We start from the raw sequence: 20,823 nt of genomic DNA, 5'->3' as shown, positions 1-20,823 counted from the left end.
GGAAGTGCATCAGCTCCTTTGGAACACACAGTTGATACCCTAGCAACTTCTTACCATCCACTTCCACAAGGCTCCACATGACCACCCAACCCTATCACCCTAGAGACCCATTCCCAACACAATTGCCACACTCAAATCATGGCAGTACCATTACTGCTAAAGGCTTCATTACCTAAAGTGGAGTACCTGGTTGCCATTTTCCCTTTTGGAATGCGTTTTGCATAAAATGAAGTGCACAGGTCTTCAGTGAATGTCCATGGAGCTGTGAACAGTGTGTGTCTGTGTGACCTATGGGACATTACCATTGTGGCAGACAGCCCCTTGGTTTCTGCTCTTGGGAAATCTTAACACAGCTTAGAAACTGATGCACACTGAAAAAGTCACTAATGATCTACAAAAGGAGACAACACAGAGCTGGGAATTTAGCTCAGTGGCACTGCACCTGCCTCGCAATCACAAGGTCCTGAGTTTGATCTGCTGGACCAGAAAAAAACAAAAAACAAACAAACCAAAAAATGTGACAACACAATTAACAGGCTTGAGCTGATAGATGATACAAAAACTCTTCTATGAAACTTCTCACTGACCACATGACATGGTGTTCTGGCTTTATTGATTTATTCTTTTTTTAAAAATTTTTTATTTTTTTTCCCCATTAAGTTTATTGGTACATTTTCGGTATAAAATTCATCATTGGAATCTTGTACCATTACATGAGCATCTTGGTTCTTATTTTTTTCCCCTTCCCTTGCCCTCCCTTCACCCCCTCCACCCTTCCCTATTTGTAAAGACCTTGTTTCCATTTTTTTTCCTCTTCTCATATTTTTTCCTTTCCCTTTTTTCCCTTCCCCTACCCCTCCCAATTCCCCTGCTCTTTTAGACCTTTATTTCCTCTTACACAATATCAGTTATACATTTTTAAAATTACATTATTAAAATCTAGGAGACATTACCAGAGATTTTACAGAAATTAAAAGGATATAGAAAGCATATTACAAAAATCTTTTTTGAAATAAATTTGACAACTTCTAAGAAGTACCTTGGAAGACAAATTAATGAAACTAACTCTGGAGGAAATATAAAATTTGAATAGCACCTATTAAAGAAAGTATATTCCTAGCTTGAAAACCTACCTATATGACAACAGCAGGCTCATAAACATTTTAACTGATAAATTATATTAAACATTTAAAGCAGAAAAAAGAAGGAACACTTCTCCCCTCATTTTAGGAACTCAGCATTATGCTAATCCTAAACCTGGATAAAGATAATAGAAGAAAAAAGTATGAACATAGATAGAAATTTGTTTAACAAAACAAACTATTGGAAGTCAGCTCTGGCAGGATGTAGAAAGTGGTTTTATTATAGGGATGGCAGTGTTGGTTCAGCATTGGACGATCCACCCCCAAAAGTCATCATTTTAACAGAGGACAGGAAAAAGCCATATGATCCTGTCACTAGTTGGAGAAAAAGTATTGGACTAAAGTCTACAGCTGTTCATGGTAAAAGCTATCAGGAGACTAGAACAGAACCTTCTCAACAGATTAAAGACATGTACTCCATACTTCCAGAGAGAATGCCTTATATGAATGGAGAAGATATAATGACTTCTCCTTAAGGTGGGGAACAAGGGCAGATATGCTTACTCTTTATCTGTCCATTAAACTTTGAAACCTAGGCCCCACCAAAATAGTCTGGCAATAAAATGACACAACTAGGATAGGATTGGCACGGCAGAAGCAAAATTTTTATATGTAGATGAAATGATCATCTACACAGAAAATACTAAGAAATCTCTAGGAGCTCCTAGAACTTGTACTTGAATTTAGCAGGATTAGAAAACACAAGGTAGGGGCTGGGGATTTGGCTCAGTGGTTTCGCTGCCTGCTGCACAAGCTCAAGGACCCGAGTTCGATCCCCGGTACCAAAAAAAAAAAAGAAAACACAAGGTATATATAAAAATTCAGGTCTGTGTATACTTGCTATAAATGAAGAATTGGATATTGAAATTTAAAAGTTATGTAGGAGTACAAAGGACCTAGAAAAGTTAAAAAACAAAACAAAACAGTGTTGGAAGACATTTAGTACCTAATTTTAAGACTTCTTCTAAAGCTACAGTAATCAAGGCAGTGTTGGTGTAAGGAAAGACATAGAGATCATTTGAATAAAACAGAGAATCTAAAAATAGAACCACACATATACGGCCCACTGAGTTTTGAAAGATTATTTAACATTAGCATTTTATAGAATATAAACTCAATTCAAGAGCCGAGGAAGAGATAGTGTTTTCAGCAAACGACACTAGAACACCTGGTATCCATATATAAAAAATTAACCTCAACCCTTTATTTCCATACATGAAAATAACTTGAAGGGATCTATGAACCTAAATAAGAAAGCCTTGGGGCCGGGGATTTAGCTCAGTGGTTCCGCCGCCTGCCTCACAAGCACAAGGACCGGAGTTCAATCCCTGGTACCAAAAAAAAAAAAAAAAAAGCCTAAAAGTATAAAACTTTAAGAAGAAATTATAAGGGAAAATATTTATGAATTCAGGGTAGGCAAGAACTACCTAGGACACAAAAAACATGATGTACAAAAGAAAAAAAATTGATAAATGAGATTCCATCAAAATTTAGAACTTTAAATGACATCATTAAAATGAAAAGTAGTCCTTAAACAGACCATATTTACAATGCATATAACCTATGACCAGAATACATAAAGAATTCTTAGAGCTCATTAATAGACAACCCAATTAAAATGTAGACATAAGAAGATGATAAATAGCCAGTATAGCACAAGGAATGGTGTGCAACTCTAGAATCAGAAAAATGCTAATCGGTACAATAATAAGATTGAATTATACACTCATTAGGGAGATGAAGTTAAAAGTTTTAAAAGCCTTGTCCTGACTTTTTCTTTTTGTTGGATTCTCCCCCTTTGCATTTAATTTGTCATGCCCAATGGATTCATTCTGCTGGGTTTCCTGGGGTTGTGATCCTCATTGTCTTTTCCTAGGGTATTGTCTAAAATTTTTTGGAGTGCCGGTTTGGTATTCTTGAAGTTCCTGAGGTGCTCTTTATCATGAAAGTATCTTATTTCTCCATCAATTTTGAAAGATAGTTTTTCAGGGTACATCAATCTGGGTTGGAGGCTGTTTTTCTTTAGGGCTTGGAATATATCACTCCAAGCTCTTCTTGTCTTGAGGGTTTGCATTGAGAAGTCTGCTGTGATTTTGATGGGCTTTCCTTTGTATGTGATTTGTTTCTTTTCTCTCACTGCTTGTAGAATTTTGTTTTTCTGTTGGATTTCTGGAATCTTAACTATTATATGCCTATGTGTAGATTTTTTTGATTAAGGCTATTTGGAGTCCTATATGCCTCACTTATCTGTATGTCAAGTTCTTTTCCCCTTCTTGGGAAGTTTTCTGCCATCACTTCTGTGAACACTTTTTTTAATGTCATCTGCACTCTCTCCTGTGTCTTCATTGACTCCAATCAGTCTTATATTATTCTTCTTTGCATTGTCTAGCAGCTGCTGGATTGATTTCTCCTGTTCCCTTACGAATTTAAAGCAATTTTTCTTTTCCTCCTCACTAATTGCAATCTTATCTTCTATATGTGAAATTCTATCCTCACATTGGTTCATTCTGCTGTGCAGACTTTCCATGGAGTTTTTAATCTCTTGGAAATCTGTTTGTGTCTGTTTTATGGGTTCCATTTGTTTCCTATGTTGGGATTCCATCATGTTCCTCAGATCCTCTATTTCTTTTATCTGTGTTCTCTCTAGATTTATCAATCATGTCTTGCACCATGAGTAAAATCTTTGCTGTAATCTGAGTAATTATTTCTGATTTCATTTTTCCCAGATACTCTTTTGTTGCCAGTTCAGAGAGTCCAGGTGGTTGAGTATCAGATTGTTCCAACTCATTTCCCTTTGGGGTTGCTGTAGGTGATCTGGAACTCTGTTTTCAAGGCTTGTTTATGTGTTTTCTCATTTCCACGGGAGGGGGGTGCTTCTGGAGCCCACGTGGCTCAGCTTCTCTGCCCCAGGAGCTTGGGATGGTGGTGGGGGAGCTTCCTTCCGGGTGCTGGGACCAGCTCACCTTCTCTGCCCTAGGAGCCTGGGATGGAAGCAGGGAGCTTCCTTCCAGGTGCTGGGACTGGCTGAGCTTCTCTGCCCTAGGAGCCTGGGATGGAGGCGGGGAGCTTCCTTCCAGGTGCTGGGACTGGCTGAGCTTCTCTGCCCTAGGAGCCTGGGATGGAGGTGGGGGAGCTTCCTTCCGGGTGCTGGGACCGGTTGAACGTCTCTTACTGATTTATTCTTGAAGAATCTTTGTTGTGATATTTATAAAACTTGAGTAATACTTCTAATGAATGTAAACAAATATAATTGTTAAAGCATTTGGTGGCATCTACATAACACTAGTCTATGAAATTAAATGCATCTGACTAAAAAAAAACCCCCTCTTCTATTAGTAAAGAACATTGTACTAGGTTTCAAAGGGTCACTCTGGCAGTTCTACATTCAAGTAGCACACAGGCTGTGCTCCTGACCACTGTGGTAGCAAAGCCATCTTTCCTGAGGGAGATCTTGCCTGAGAGGCCTGACCTTGTGAGGATGACAGGGCTGTAGGGAGGGACTGTCTCTTAGCCCTTCCTGTGGCCATGGCCAGATTTCACTGCATCTCTGTCACTTGCAAACAGAGTCCTAAATAATATAGATGCTTATAAGTAAAGGCACAACACAGTTATGCAGGCATCTTGTATTGTCTGAATGACTCCTAACATTTTTAGTCTGCTTAAAGTACTCTATAAGGCATATTACTTTATTTAATCATCCAGGAGTTATGTGGGAGGAGAGCTGGAGATTGAACTCAGGGCCTTGTATGCTAAGCATGTGGTCTAACATTAAGCTACACCTGAGCCCTCAAATAGTAATTCTACATTGACCTCTTTACTGGTGAAATAACCAAGCTTCAGATGTTTAGGTGAGTCAGGTCCTGGTTCTCAGAATTGATGAGTGACCTTCTGCCATTCTAACTCTCCTCCATCTGCTTATGGATCTCTTCTACTGGGCAGGGCTGGTCCTCACAGGAAGGGTCTGGCTCCCCATGTTTGTGTCTCCAGTGCCTGGCCCAGCACCTACAGTCTACTGAGTGAGTGGCTCGTGGAGCAAAGGGCTCTGTCCTCAAGTCCAAGAGCAGAAGATAATGTGTGTGTGTGGGGGGTGGTATAAGGCTGCTCCAAGTCTTTCAGGAACAGGAGAAAGAAAGCTGTTTCAGCTATTGTTTGAAAGAGGGATTCCAAATGAAGAAGGGAGATGTAAGTATACCAGGGAAAGACAGAAATCAAGTTGACCATAGTGTCTTGGACACCATCAAGAAGCTTGCCATCTCTCTGGGCTCAGAGCCTGCTGAGCACGGAGTGAAATTTCTGGATCTGGGAGCCAAAATGAAATCTCTTCCTTTAGGTGGGCATCCCAGCGACAGCAAAGCTGACTGACCTGCTGTCCCACCTTCCGGCTCTGTTTTTTGGTGTTTTTTTTTGTACTGGGGATCGAACTCAGGTTCTTATGCTTGTGCAGCCAGTGGCAGTGAAAGCACTGAGCTAAATCCCTGGCCCCCCTCTGGCTCTGTTTAATGGACAGCTGGGCCTATGCTGATCACGTAGATATGATCCCTAGGGGAAGATGAGAGAGGCTGACTTGGTTCTTTGTCCATTGGGTCAGGTGCAAAGATCCTCCCCTTTGACCTTGCTGATGGGTGTGTCCAAAATTGTAATTCTGTGGCAGAGCCTGAGAAAGTAAGTCCATATGCCCAGTGGGTGGATCTACAGATAGGGAAATTCTCTCTCTCTCTTTCTCTCCTTCCTTCCTTCCTTCCTTCCTGGGAAGGAACTCAGGGCCTTTGGACTGAGCTACATCCCCAGCCCTTTAAAATTTTTTTAAATTTTGAGACAAGGTCTTGCTGTGTTGCCCAGGCTGGGCTCAAACTTGTGATCGTCCTACCTCAGCCTTCCAGAGTGCTGAGATTGTAAGTGTGCAGCACCACACCAAGCTTCTCCTCTCTTTAATTTTTAAAATTTTTTTATTTTAAAATTTTTGGTACTGGGGATCAAACTCAGGCCCTTGCGCTTGTGCAGCAGGCGGCAAAACCTCTGAGCTAGATCCCCGGCCCTTCTCTCCTCTTTTAAAGGATTAATAATTATTTTAAATTTTAGCTGGGTGTGGTGGTGTGTGCCTGTGATTCCAGCATTCAGGAGGCTGAGGCAGGAGGCTCACTGAGAGCTCGAGGCCAGCCTGGGCTACATAGTGAGTTCAAGGCCAGCCTGGACTGCACAGTCTAAAAAAAAACCAACAAAAATTTTAAATGCACAGTGTCTTCCTATCTAAAACTAGACTTCCTTTTTCTTAGTGTTGGGAATGGGACCTTGGGCCCTGAGCTTGCTAAGCACAGACTCTAACACTGAGCCTCACCCCAGTCTGAAAATACACATTCTTTTTGTTTCTTCCTCAGTTTCCCCAAACTTGAGTACCTAAGAAGTACAGGATGGGGTGACATACATGAAACCTTATTTATTTTATTTTATGGACAATTAAGGAGTTTTTCAAGGAGCATTTATACCATATTCCTCCCCAATGCAATTGTCAGTTAATTAATTAATTTTAGGGGTTTTGAAACAGGGTCTTGCTATGTAGCCTAGGCTGGCCCTGAATATGTGGTGATCCTCCTGCCTCAGCCTCCTGAGTCCTGGGATTATAGGCATATAAAACCACAACTGGCCATTGCAATTATCTTTAAAACAGCCTCCCCAAGAAGAAAAATCCTCTGTTCTAAAGTAAACTGCCTCACACCTTACAGGTTTTACTTCACTTAAACCATGTGAATTTAAGGAATTATTAGTTGAATCTTATGAGTAAGAAGAATGTGGTTCAGAGAATTTAAGTAACATACTCAAACTCCAACGAGTCATTGGTACCAGAGTTAGAATGAGAATACCTATCCATCTGACTTCACAGCTCCTAGTCTGTTTCAGGGCTCTGGAACTTCAGACAGTTCAGCGTGAGGGCTACTTGTACTAGTTTTGGGACCAACACAAACCTAGTTTGAATTCTAGAACTACCACTTCCTGGCTCCATAAGAGTAATGGCATAAGAGCTTCCAAGCACTTTATGAGTACAATATCTCATCCAGTCTTCCTGAAATCTGGAGGGGGACACTACTATTACCCTCATTCTATAGCTGAGGACATGGCTTAGGGGAGGTTGGTCATTTGTGGGATGGCACTTGGGGTGGACTCAGATTGTCTGCTGCATAGTCAGATGATATGGATGGAGGAGGGCAGGCAGTCAAGAATTAAGTCTCCTCCAGACTGGGTGTAGGGGCACACATTTGCTGGCCCAGGTCTTGGGAGGCTGAGGCAGGAGGACTGAGAGTTCTAGGTCAGCCTGGGCTACATAGCATACCCTGTCTCAAAATAACAAAAACAAAAACAAACAATCTACTCTACAGAGTGATTTCCATGAGCCCTAGGGTTGGAGCCTAGTAGTAGAGCACTTCAAAGCCCTGGCTTCCATTCCAGCAATGCCACCATCTACCCACTGACAAAATGATTGATACAGCACAGTAAATTAAAATGTGGGCTGTGGAGCAGGCTCTCTGAGGCCGAATCCAGGCTCCTCTTCTTGTTAGAGATGTGACATTGGGCAAGTCCATTAACCCTTGTCCTTGGCTGTAAAATGGGCACATGATACTACTTATGTTCTAGGGCTGCTGTAACAACAGACTGTGGCTTAAACAGAAATCCATTTCTTGCAGTTCTGGAGGCAATGTCATGTGTTGGCAAGGTTGGTTCTTCTGAGGTTGCTCTCCTTGGCTTGTAGATGGCTGTCCCCTGTCTGTGTGTTATGTGATTTCTTGTCTCTTCTAAGGATACTGATCATGTTGGTTTTGGCCCATTTGTATGCACTCATTTTCTGTGAGTCACTTCATTAATGTCTTATTTCCAAATCTAATCCCATTGTATGGTAGGAACTAGAGATTAGGACTTCAATGCATGGATTTTGTGGGGAACACAATTCAGCCCATATCATATCTTGAAGGGCTGTGGTGAAGTGACATCATAGATGTCCAGGAATGACCAGGGGAGCTGGCAAATAGCAGCAGTCTGATAACCATCAGACCTGACTATGCACTGGGTTTAGGCTGCACATCCTTTCCCATCAGGATATTGCCTGGATACTGGAGCTACTCTTCTCCAGGTTCTGGGACCTGCATCATTCTTGCCTTATGATCTACACTTTCGACTTTCTTTTTATTTTTTTGGAGTATGGGGGATTGAAGCTATGACCTTTGCACTGAGCTACATCTTTTCTCTTTTTTAGACAGGGTCTTACTGTGTAGTTCAGATCTGCCTTGAACTGTATAGTCCAGGCTGGCCTAGAACTTGTAGTGATCCTCCTGCCTCAGCCTCTGAGTGCTGGGATTACAAGTGTGTGCCATTTTGAGACACACTAAACTGTCTGAGCTGGGCTCAAACTTGCAATTCTTCTGCCTCAGCCTCTCAGGGTGCTGGGATTACAGGTGTCTGCCACCATGCCAGCCTAATAGCTCCCATTTTGATCCTGTGACTCTTCCATCCTGGTCAACCCTTCACTGATGTCAATAAGATACTCTTTCTGAAGGGAATTCTCACATTTTATTTCTGTAACTGTCCCAAGTTCAGGCTTTAAAATGGACATATCCTTAGCTGGGTGTGGTGGTGCAGGCCTGTAATCCCAGCACTTGGGTGGCTGAGGCAGGAGGATCAGTGGAAGTTCAATGCAGGCCTTAACTACATATCAAGACCTTGCCTTAAAAATATTAAATTAAATTAAAAAAATAAAATGGACAAAGCTGGAGAATTGGCTTAGTGGTTCTACCACCTGCCTCGCAAACACCAAGGTCCTGAGTTTGATCCCTGGTGTAAAAAAAAAAAAAAAAAAGGACAAATTTACTCTCCCAGCTATTCACAGCTCAGCAAGTGTATTTCCAATACTATTTCTATTCTATTTTTTTGATAAGTCACTTAGTTTTAATATTTAATGACAATCACTTTTATATCCTCTTTCAGTTTACAAAGCTCTTATCCTGTTGTGAATGAACGAGTTTGGACAATAGAGATGCACCACACTCTGTGCCAGATTCATACCCATTTATTATAGCTGGCCGCCGAGGGGAGCTAGCATCCTAGAAAGGTTCCTCGGCAATATGAAGCAGTTTGATTTCTCCATTTAAATCATGCTTTCTGTTGGGGAGGGCTCAGGGGAGAGCAAGCAGAATCTCACAGAAGCAGAACCATGCCAGGTTAGTGGGGGGTACAAGGAAGTTTCACACACACTAGGTGAGCTACAAAACATCCTGCAACTACAGCAAGTTTACTGCCAAGGAGGATGTGGGGGTTTTGGGTGCTTTGTTCATGTGCAAGCACTTTGTTTAAGCACAGGTACAAAATGACATTGAGGCATAAGATGGAGCTGGGTTGGCTAGCACATTCCCAACTCCTCTAAGCATGATGTCAAAGGGTTGACTCAATGAGAGCCTCTTGATTGGGCAGGGGGTTATACAAGGGATTATAGTAGGATTTCATATACATCAGTTTAACAGAGGCTATGCTCTGTTGTACAAAGTTGATTATCCAATTAAGAATTCAAAGGCAAATCAAGAGCCCAAGAAAAAGCAAGATGAGGGGGCCAGCCAATCCAGTGATAAGGGTAGTTACACAAGGGCTCCAATTGAACAGGTTATGATACTATGAGTTTTTACTTTCCTTCTCCTTCTGGCATCTATCTAGATTTTCCTTGACCTTTTGAAGGGTGTCATGGATTACACTGGACTTGTTGGCATAGAAACAACATGCCTCCCCTAGAGCAGCACATAATCCTCCTTGTGACAAGAGCACTAGATCAAGCCCCCTTTGATTCTGGAGGACCATCTCAGCTAGTGACTCTACTTGGGAGTGCAGTCTCAATGGCAAATTGCAGGCTTCCTAGGTCAGTGTCTACCTGTTCTGCCAAAAGCTGAGAGTCCAAGTTCTCCTCTAGCTAATGTGGCAGTTTCAAGAGCTGCTGAGCCAGCTACCACCAAGCCCAACAAAATTGGAATGATTGGGCTGGGGATTTAGCTCAGTGGTGCCGCCACCTGCCCCACAAGTGCAAAAACCTGAGTCTGATCCCCAGTACCAAAACAAACAAACAAACAAAATTGGAATGACTAAAGGGGCTGCTCGCTTCTGTCTGTATGGTAGTCCTGCAGGTGCTATGAAATCCCATCCCTGTGGTCCTCTGTACACATAAACTTGAGAAAGAACTCACGCCAGGATCCACAAGACTTCAGGTCTAGTATCTCCCTCGGGAGTTCTGACATACCTAGGAGTCCCAAGGTACAAGCTAGACAAGTGCAGTTAGTGGCAAAATAAGCCTTCAAGGTCTCCAGAGTCAGTTTGGCTACACACAGCATGGAAAGGGGAATTACTCATATCATAAGAAGTTTCCAGACAGGTTGCATTTCCATAAACTTTACCAATTGTCAAGGGGGGCTTTGCAGAAGTGCATGCTGAAGTACTTGAGGCTTTGATTGAGCCCAAGACTCCCACACCCATAATAAGGAGGCTTTGCTTTTAGACAGAGCCAACAGTCCTGAGCCAGGTCTGGTTGAATCAGGTTTAACATAGTATGGATGTTTCCCAACATGGAGAAAAGGGAGGGAGGTAGTACATGAGGGGGGTCTGCTCTATTGTTAGCTAAGAGCAGATGCTTTGAAGGAGGGACAACAGGGTGAGGCTCAAGTAAGGGGTCCTTTACCTTCATTAAGGGTCCTATTGGCTGTCTCAGTGCTTGGCTTAGCAACTGAGTTTGAAAGTTAATGATTTCCCCTGGGTCAGGAATTAGTCCTCCAGGGAGCCAGAAGCAGAAACCCCAATTCCATCCTGTGGCCCATTTAGAGTCCTGGGGCCTTTGTATGAGAATTGTGACTCGACACCCATGTTTTCAAACTATGATATCATTAGTGACATTTGGTCCTCCATTATAGGAGGCAATCTTTACACAGCCCCATTTAGGGGAGCAGAAGTCAGTTGGGGACCCACAACCCTGCTGTCCAAATGGATTGAACCCTGGACAAGCATAAAAATCATGGCTTCCCAGGTTTATGAACTGATAGTAGTCACTTCCCCAATCTCTCCTGACTAATTTACAGAGATTGACCTCAGGCAACCTGAGAGGTTGCCAGGGGGCAGATGGTACCAAAACTGACATTACAAAGAATCTCTCCTGAGCTAAAGGAGGTGAGGAGAAAGAAGTGTAACTCTCCTTGTTGCATCTCCCCAGAGTTCAGCCTCCTCAGCCCAAAGACAATAAGGACAAACATCACAATCATGATCAGACTAGCCTTAGCTTTAAAGGATCAGGTCCCAGCTCAGCAGTCCACTGTTTTGCCAGCTTGATGTGCAAATGGTGAACCTGCATGGAGATTCCATCAACCTTGAGAGCCGAGGGTGTCATGAGGACAACTGTGCAGGGTTCCTCCAGGCTGGAGTTAGTCCTTCACTCCAAAAGGCCTTGATGAAGACAGTATCCCTGGGCTGGAATGGGTGGCACAGTGTAGAGATGGACAGGGGCTGAGTAGCTCCTACCTTGGAGCAAACAGTGTTCTGTACCTGTTGGAGAGATTGGAGATACTTTAACAGGGATTGGTTAGAAAATTCTTCTGGTACCTCACTTTTAACCTTGGGGAGCAGGGGAGAGGATCTTCCAAACATAATTTCATAAGGACTGAACCTTGCTTTATCAGGGGTGCATCTAACTCTAAGGACAGCCATAGGCAGCAGGCTGACCCACTCTTCAACAGTTTCCAACATCAGTTTAGTCAGAGTAGATTTTAGGGTCTGATTCATCCATTCCACTTGCCCTGAGCTTCGAGGTCAGTAGGGACAGTGGAGTTTCCAGTTTATACTCAGTGCCCTACTGACTGACTTGAGTTATAGAAGCTACAGAGGTGGGACCATTTTCAGATCCAATGGACACCAGTAGTCTGAATCTGGGAATTAATTCCTGAAGAAGTTTCTTTGCCACCACAGTGGCAGTCTCCCGCTGAGTAGCATAGACCACTGCCCATCCTGAGAAAGTATCTATGAAGACCAGGAGGTAGTGAGAGCCACCCCCTGGTGATTCAATTTCTGTGAAATTCACTTCCCAGTATTCTCCAAGATTTTCTACCCCAGAATCTGACCCCAAGGGGTGCAGATGGGGCCTGGTGGGGATTTACTTGTACAGAGGTTGGGTACCTAAGAGAGGCCTGGTGGAACAGCTCATGCAGCTTTGTAAAGCAGTATCTCAGAGCTAGAAGGTCAGCCACCTTGGAGCTCCCCAGGTGTGTGAACGAATGCAGCTGCTGGATGAGCTGTGGTCCTAATGCCTGGGGGAGGTAGATCCAACCATCTGGACATTTCCACCAGCCTTAGGGATCTTTCTTTGCTTGCTTCTTTATCTTCTTCTTCATTGTAAGTAGGGCTAGTCAGGAGCAAAGGGGGAGGAGGAGTCATGGTAGGCAGTATGACTAAGGGTTCAGCCGGCCTCAGGGCTGCCTCTCTGGCTGCATGGTCTGCAAGTTGATTTCCCTTAGCCTCAGGTGTATTGTCCTTTTGGTGACCCTGAACATGAATGATGGCTAACTTCTTGGGAAGCCATGCCACCTCTAGGAGGTCCTCTTGGGCAGAGGGTGGGCCCAAATGACTTGATCAATTGTAGTCACTGCAGCCCCCACCCTCTGCACCCCACTTACCACCATGCTGCTTCCATCTGTGAAGAGGTGGCATCTGCCTCAGTCAAGGTGGTGTCTGTTAAGTCCGATCAGCCCCCCTGGGTCTGGTCCAGCACCTCCTCAAAGTCATGAATTGGGATGTCTGGATCATCATCTGGCGTCAGTGTAGCTGGATTGAGAACCTGTCCTGATGAGAAGACTATGTGAGGCTAGTCACATAGGTTTAATACTGAGTGAGGTGGGCATTTGACATCCATTTGTTAGTAGCCCCCCTGAACAGAGTCTCTACTGAATGAGGGGCAGTTAGGACCAGGTCCTGTCCAAGGGTCAACTTATCAGCCTCCTTGACTAATAAAGCTGTGGCAGCTAGTGTTGGAAGACAAGCAGGCCATCCTGAGGCCAAAGGATCTAATCTTTTAGAGAGGTAGGCTACAGGGCACTTCCAGGGTCCCAAGGACTGCATTAGGACTCCCTTAGCAATCCCTCTTACTTCATGGATGAATAGATGAAAAGGCTTAGCAATATCAGGTAGTACTAGAGCAGGAGCTGATACCAAAGCTCTTTTCAAATTCTGGAAGGCTTCTTCTTCATCTGTTCCCCAGTCTAGGGGTTGATTTCCTCCTGTGGCAGAATGGAGGGGCCATGCTATCTCAGCAAACCCAGGTATCCATAGGCAACAGTATCCAGCTCACCTAGGAATTCTCCTACCTGTTTCTTGGTTGTTGGTGTGAGTATCTGGAGGATGGCCCTTTTCCTGGCCTGGGACAAGGCTCTTCTTCCTTCTGAGATTTCATACCCCAGGTACAATACTTTAGGGGCACAGAGTTGTGCCTTCTTGGCTGATACGTGGTAGCCTCTAGTACCTGAAGAAGGTTTCATGACCCCTGCAGGCATTCTGAATAGCTAGTAGCAGCTAATAAGAAATCATCCACATATTGAAGCAGGGTGAGGTTAGGGTGGTGGGATCAAAAACTCACCAAGTCCTTCTGGAGGGCCTCACTGAACAGGGTTGTTGCATTTTTGAATCCTTGAGGCAGCAGGGTCCAGGTGAGCTGGTAGGAGTCACTGGAAACTGGATCAGTCCACTCAAAAGTGAAAATAGGCTGGCTGGGGAAAGGGCACACTAAAAAAAGCATCCTTTAAATCTAGCACAGTATACACTTGGTGCTCAGGAGACAGCAAGCTCAGGAGGGTACATGGGTTGGGGACAGTAGGATGCAGAGTTACCACTTGCCAGTTAACTTCTCTCAAGTCCTGAACGGGCCTGTAATCTAATGTCCCCGGTTTCTGTACTGGCAGGAATGAGGTGTTCCATGGAGACTTCCAGAGAGTTAATATCCCAAAGCCCATTAACTTCTTAATGTAAGGGGCTATCCCCTGTCTGGCCTTTTGAGAGATGGGGTATGTTGAACACGCACAGGCGTGGCTGTCGACAAAAGCTCAACTGTCACTGGGGCGTGGTGGGCAGCCAAGCCTGGGGGGGGCGGGCGCGTTCATTTCTGCCCACACTTTCTTGGACTTGCTTGAAGTCTGTCCAATAAGCCCCGGGGCTTGTTTCCTCTGGGTTGTACACCCCACCCCCACCCCCTGCCACACACCACCACCACCAGATACTCCTCAGACATGGTCAAAGACAGTTGATATAAAGGGAGTCACATTTGAGCCTCAGTTGGAATAAAGGAGATGATGGCCTTTAGCTTATGAAGGAGGTCTGGCCCCAGCAAGGGGAAGGGCCAATCCAGTATTACCAGAAAAGAGTGAGTTATTTATTTCAATCCCAGGCTCACCAGTCACTCACTCATGAGTGGGTGTAGGGAACAGGGAAAGGGGACATTGCTAGAACCTCTGCAGTAAGTCCTAGTCTCCTGTGAACCATGGCAGCACAAGGTGAATTAACTTATTATACAGGAAAGGTAGAAAAAATGAGACTTTGAAAAGAAGCTGAGCTTTGGGTCTGATCAGTGCTGCTCTGGGTATCAAAAATGAAAGCCCCCAGCTTACTGCACCTTTTATTCAGTACATTGGGAAAACAAATGTAACCTATGACTGGCAGAGAGTTCAGTACATTGGGATAAACAAAGTGTAACAAATGACTGGGGGGCGGCAGAAATCCAAGAGCAATGAGGAACTGAGTAGATGAAGATTTTGTTCCTCCCAGGCTGTCTTCAGCTGATGTAATCTTGTCCTGGAGAATCACAGCATCACCAGATTATTGAGGTCTCACTTGTGACCAGAGGCCAAAATGGAATTATGTCTCAAAATGCCATAGCTGGACTGTAGGCAGGAGAACTAGGCCTAATCAAATGACTTTTCCCTAAAATTATGTAGTGTTGCTTCTGACAAGCAGGCAGTTTTGGACTGCTCCTGTGGCCCCCTGGATGGGAATGGTTTGTGATGAAAGCCCTCCCAGGGGATTTTTTCATACTGACCTCTGTCAGTGCCAGTGTCCACCAAGAAATGGACTCGTTGGCCCCCTACTTCAACATTTACCATGGGCTCCTGGGGACCAAGAGAGAAGGAGCCCTGGCCTCCTCAGTCTGAATCTTCCTTTCCCTTGGACGTGGGGAGAGATAGTACCTTGGCAGAGGCCCTGTGGGGGCATTCATTTTTCCAGTGCCCTTCCTCCTTGTAAAAGGCACACTAATTTCTGCCCAATGGTGGGTGTCCTCCTGGCTTTCTAGGCATCTGCCTTTTGGGCTTCCTGGGATTGGATCCCTTGGGGTCCCCTCTGATGGCTGCTGCCAAGATCTTTGCTTGTTTTTTTGCCAACCACTCAGCCATGGCTGTGGCCAATTTTTGTCTTTTTGAATCCCTATTGTCAAACACCTTTTGAGCTACTTCTAACAGCTGAGATATGTTCATTCCTGGGAATCCCTCCAATTTTTGTAATTTTCTCCTAATATCAGGTGCAGACTGAGTAACATAAGCCAAATCTATAGCTCTACTATTCTCTGGAGCAGAGAGGTCGAATGGGGTATAAATCCTGGAGTCTCTCCAGGAATGCACCGGGTGACTCCTCTGGTCCCTGTGTCACTTCAGTGGTTTTTGATAGATTTATGGGTTTCTGAGCTTCTGCTCAAATCCCGTTTAACAAGTTTTGGTGAAAGGTGAGTAAAGCCTGCCTCCCCCTTGAGGAATTTGGACTCCATTCAGGCCACTTTGAGGGGAACCCTTGCTTCAGCAGCTTCAGCAATTCGTAGGCCTCCTCTTCTGAGCATCCCTGGACAAAAGCTTTCTAGCTTCAAACGTAATCCTGTCCTGTTCCTCAGGAGTGAACAGGGTCAATAACAATTGCTGACAGTCATCCCAGGTTGGTAGATGAGTCCTACAGATTGACTCTATCAGGGAAATCAAAACCTGGGGGTTCTCAGAGAATGATAGATTCTGGGTTTTCCAGTTGTAGAGGTCAGAAGTGGAAAAGGGAACATATACCAGGAACAGGCAGGTTCCCAGTCAGGAGCAGGGGCCTCCCTCAAGGGCAAGAGAAACTGTGGACTACATCTTTCTGAGGTGGTGACCTCCTGCCAGGATTGGAGATGCTCTCACTCTCATATGGGAGGAGAGATAGCAGGGGAAGTAGAGGAAGAAACAAGAAATGAGGGAGTTAGGGGCAGATGGATCAGGATGGAGAGGAGAGGGGTGAACAGGGTTATATGGAGACAGAGAGGGGAGGACTTCCTCAGCATCTGACTGCTGCAGAACTGGTTTCTGCCTCTCCAGAGTTTGGAGTTCACCTACAAGGCGGAGAACAGCTTTTGGAAACAAGCAGCTTTGAATAGGTTTTTGCAGCACAAGCCTTTAGCCATGGAGGAAGGTGCTGCACTAGAGTAAACCAGGAATCAATGTAAGGGAACTGATCCGAGTGTCCTAGTGACTCAGTAACAACCTTCCAAACTGCCTGAACCAAGGCAGGTTCCAGGGAGCCCTCAGAGGGCCAGCCCACACCAAAAGAGGGCCACCCAAGGTCACAAAAAGTGAGGAGTTTGTCCTTTGACAATTTCACTCCATAATCATCAGAAAATCCTGAGGAAAAATTTCTAAGCATGCAGACCGGGGGTGTAACAGGTTGTGATGATGATGACCCCATGGTAGAGAGATTTAGGGCAAGCAGGAGATGCCCAAGAATAGGAGCTGCAAGAACAAATAAAAAGAAAAGAAAGGCCAGGGATTTAGTTCAGTGGTTTTGCCACATGCTGCGCAAGTGCAGGGACCCGAGTTTGATCCCCGGTACCAAAAAAAAAAAGAAAGGAAAAGAAAAGAAGACAAAGCAGTGTGAGGGAGAGGATATCAAAAGGGTTGCTGGTTAGAGGGGCCTGACAGTACATCAATTGGGGGTTAAAGGAAAGGACCAGGACTCCTGTATCAATGTTGAAGGCTCAGAAGCCACTGATGTTTCCACTGGAGAAAGGTGAAGAGGCTTCAAAATGCTTACTCCTATAAGGGTTGTAGGATACCCTCAACTGCAAGGTCAACAATGGTCCAGGGTTCAAAGGGAGGGGAAAAAATGTCTTTAGTACAACAAAACCATCAATGGTCAGAGGATGTCCTCAAAATTTGGTTTAAGGAGTCAAAAACCCAGGAGGGAAAGCAGTGATGAACATAGGCAGGGGCCACCCAAGACGGAGGTCAATAAAAAGCAGATGAGTGAGAACTGACTGAATTAAATATTCACCTGTGCTTGGCTGCGCACAGGACACAAGGAAGACAGAAAGGTGACAAAAGAGATGGACCAGAAGACAAGACTCAAAGTTGGGCTGATCCCAAAACTGAAAGGCCCCTCCATAATGCCAGTTAGTCACCCTTGGGTCAAGGGAAGAATCCCGAGGACATCGGCCCAGAAGATAGAGAATTTGGCCCTGTGGCAGCCAGTGAGATCTATCCCAAAATATGATGTGTGAGGCACAGAAGGGACAGTGCTGGGGAGGATAAGACTGGGCGGTGGGGGGGAAGCAGTCGGGGGAGTCCCAGCTGCAAGAGGTCAGTTGAAATTTGGAGAAAGAAAGCAGGTCCAAGTGTTCGAGGACAGTGGGGGTGACCAGACAAAAAGAAAAAGGGCTTAGTGTTTATGTGGTTCACCCTTGAACAACGTTTCAACAGACAAAGGGAGCAGGTGTTTGTCTGTGGGAGGAACCACTCTGTTGGTCGACTGACCTCGGGCCTCTCAGCCACTTTAAGGACCATCCAGGCTGTAGGGTGTATTTATCTCATTGAAAGAGCACCCACTTGGCCTCTCTTAGATGTGTCCACAGAACCACAGTATGTCCCCAAACAAATCCCATAACTCTGATGGGGGAATCCCCTCCTTTGACATAGGACACAGATGGAATGGTCCATTGTTTCCACTGCCTGTTGCCAGTCATTCAATCATTCACAGAGCAATCATTCAGAAGTTAAAGATATTTATTTCAACCCTATACCTGGGGATTTACCAGACTGGCTTACAGCCAGACCAGACCAGGGGGCCACCTCAGTCAGTGTCCTGACCTTATGGAGGGGCCCAGGGTATGCCTTCATCAAGGACTACTGCTCCCCACCAGAACCAGAAGGACCCTTACCAGACCAGATGGCCTTCAGAAAATTTGGAGGGCTTCTCAGGCATCTCTGGAGTCCCTTCAGTCTTGGCAGTGACACTATGGGCCCTGGAACGTCTCAGGGGGTGCATCCCCTATAGTTTGCTGCTGCAGATGGGAGGAATTACAGCAAGGCCAGTCCACCCATTGTGGCCATCTCGCTGGGGCCTGCATCTGTTGTGGATGAGTGAGTTTGGACAATAGAGATGTGCCACATTCTGTGCCAGATTCAAGCCTATTTATTATAGCTGGCGGCTGGGGGGGGGGGGCTAACGCCCTAGAAAGCTTCCTCAGTAATATAAATCAGTTTGACTTCTTCTTTTAAATCATGCTTTCAGTTGGGGAGGGCTCAGGAGAGAGCAAGCAGAATCTTACAGAAGCAGAATCATGCCGGGTTAGTGGGGGGTACAAGGAAGTTTTACACACACACTAGGTGAGCTCCAAAACATCCTGCAACCACAGCAAGTTTACTGCCAAGTAGGTGTGGGGGTTTTGAGTGCTTTGTTCATGTGCAAGCACTTTGTTCAAGCACAGGTACAAAGTGACATTGAGGCACAAGATGGAGTTAGGTTGGCTATCACCATCTATTATTTCTCTTGATCCTCACAGTATCTGTGAGAAGGAAACGTGCTTCTCCCCATTTTACAAATGAGGTAAGTAAGGGTTGGAAGCACAGCACCAGTGTCCTGGCCATATAGTTCATAAGTGGCAGAGACACATCTTAGCTTCTGGTCTTTGCTCCCCATATGTGAGGAACAGCTTCAGATGTTCTTCTATAAGATGAAGAATCCAACATATAAGCCCCTGCTTGCTCTTATTTTGATTGGAAGTTTTTTTTTTAAATGCTCTAATTTAAACTGGCTTAAGCAAAAGCTGAATTTATTGGCTCAGCCTAACAGAATGATGCAGGAAGTAGTGCTCAGGTACAGTTGGACCCAGATTCTCAAACTGTCATCACGATGCTCTCTCCATTTCTTAGCTTTCTTGTGTTGACCTTATTCTTAGACAAGCTCTCTGCCTGGGGTATCAAAGAGGTCCCCTACTGTAGGGAACAGGGAAAGGGGACATTACCAGAACGCTTGCAGTGAGTCCTGGTCTCCTGTGAGCCACAACTGCACAAGGCAAATTAATGAATGAAGACAGGAAAAGACTTAGAAAAGAAGCTGAGCTTTGGGCCTGATCAATGCTGCTCTAGGCTTCAAAGATGAAGGCACCCCGAGCTTGCCACACCTTTATTCAGTATAGCAGGAGTAACAGATGACTCAGAGGGCAGCAGTGATCCCAGGATAATGAGGAATTATGCTGATGAAGATCCTAGGTCAATGAGGAACTTATGCTGATTAGTAATTTGTCCCTTCCCAGGTAAAACCTTTCTCTTATTACTTGGTTCTCAAGGAACCAGGATATCTTCAGCTGATGCAATCTTGTCCTGAGTAAGATGGCACCACTGCACCATTGAGGTTTTAGCTGTGACTGGAGGCAAAACTGGAGTTCTGTCTCAACACGCCATAGCTGGCCTGTAGGCAGAACTAGGGCCAATCACAATTTAATTGTGAAATGATTTTTCCCCAAAATTATGTAGAATTGCTCCCAACACCATACTAGCAGTAGCTTACAGTAAGCCATCAGAAAGGAAACACTTCTTACTGAACTACAACTGTCTTGGGTATCATTCTCAATTACTTGGCCTAGGCTGAGGATCAACCCGAGAACCAATTATTGCGCCCAGCACAAAGGTGTACTCTTCCTGTCCAGACCTGATCCCTCGCCACAGAGAGAAATATGTGGTATGTGCTCTACCAAACCCAGGACCTGAGTGAGGAGGGAAAAGTTCTTCAAAGAGAAACACTTGTCAGACATGGTGCGAGCAGAATTTCATAGAACTGTACTCTGCAGAGAGGAACTGGGTATTCATCTCAGTAAGAACTTGTAATGAATTTACAACACACACACCCCCACTGCCTTTCCAGCTCAGGACTCCGCACTGCAGGGCTCTCAGGAGATGGCCAGGATGCCCTTCCTAAAGCACGAGTGATGAGGAGACCAAATTTACAGTGTGTCTGTGTGTAGGCCCTGGTTGGGATGAACTCACACAGGCCCGAGGTTCCAAACTAGTGGAGGACAGAAAACAAGTCTTGGAAGGGTGGCACCAGTGTCCTGGGCCTGCAACTGAAATAAGACCAAAATAAAACCCAACTCTCATTAACTATCACCACCGTTTCTTAGAAGGAATGGATTTTTATACTAAGAAGGAAGTACCGATTTCAGAAAATTTCCCTCTCACCTGGAAAAAATCATTTGGCAATATTATTATTTTTTTTCCAGATTGATGTAAATTTCAACAGATCTCTGTATGGGGTCCACTGTTTGGGACCCACTAACACAGAATGTACACGTGCACACACACGCACACGTTTGTATCTGTGAAGTGGGGCTAATATGCCCACTTTACAG

The sequence above is a fragment of the Heterocephalus glaber genome, unplaced genomic scaffold, assembly GCF_053883595.1.
Source record: "Heterocephalus glaber isolate CG9 unplaced genomic scaffold, H.glaber_assembly_v1.0 deba00000122, whole genome shotgun sequence".
Lineage (NCBI taxonomy): Eukaryota > Metazoa > Chordata > Mammalia > Rodentia > Bathyergidae > Heterocephalus > Heterocephalus glaber.
The sequence above is the reverse complement of the archived record's forward strand: the minus strand, read 5'-3'. Positions refer to the sequence as shown.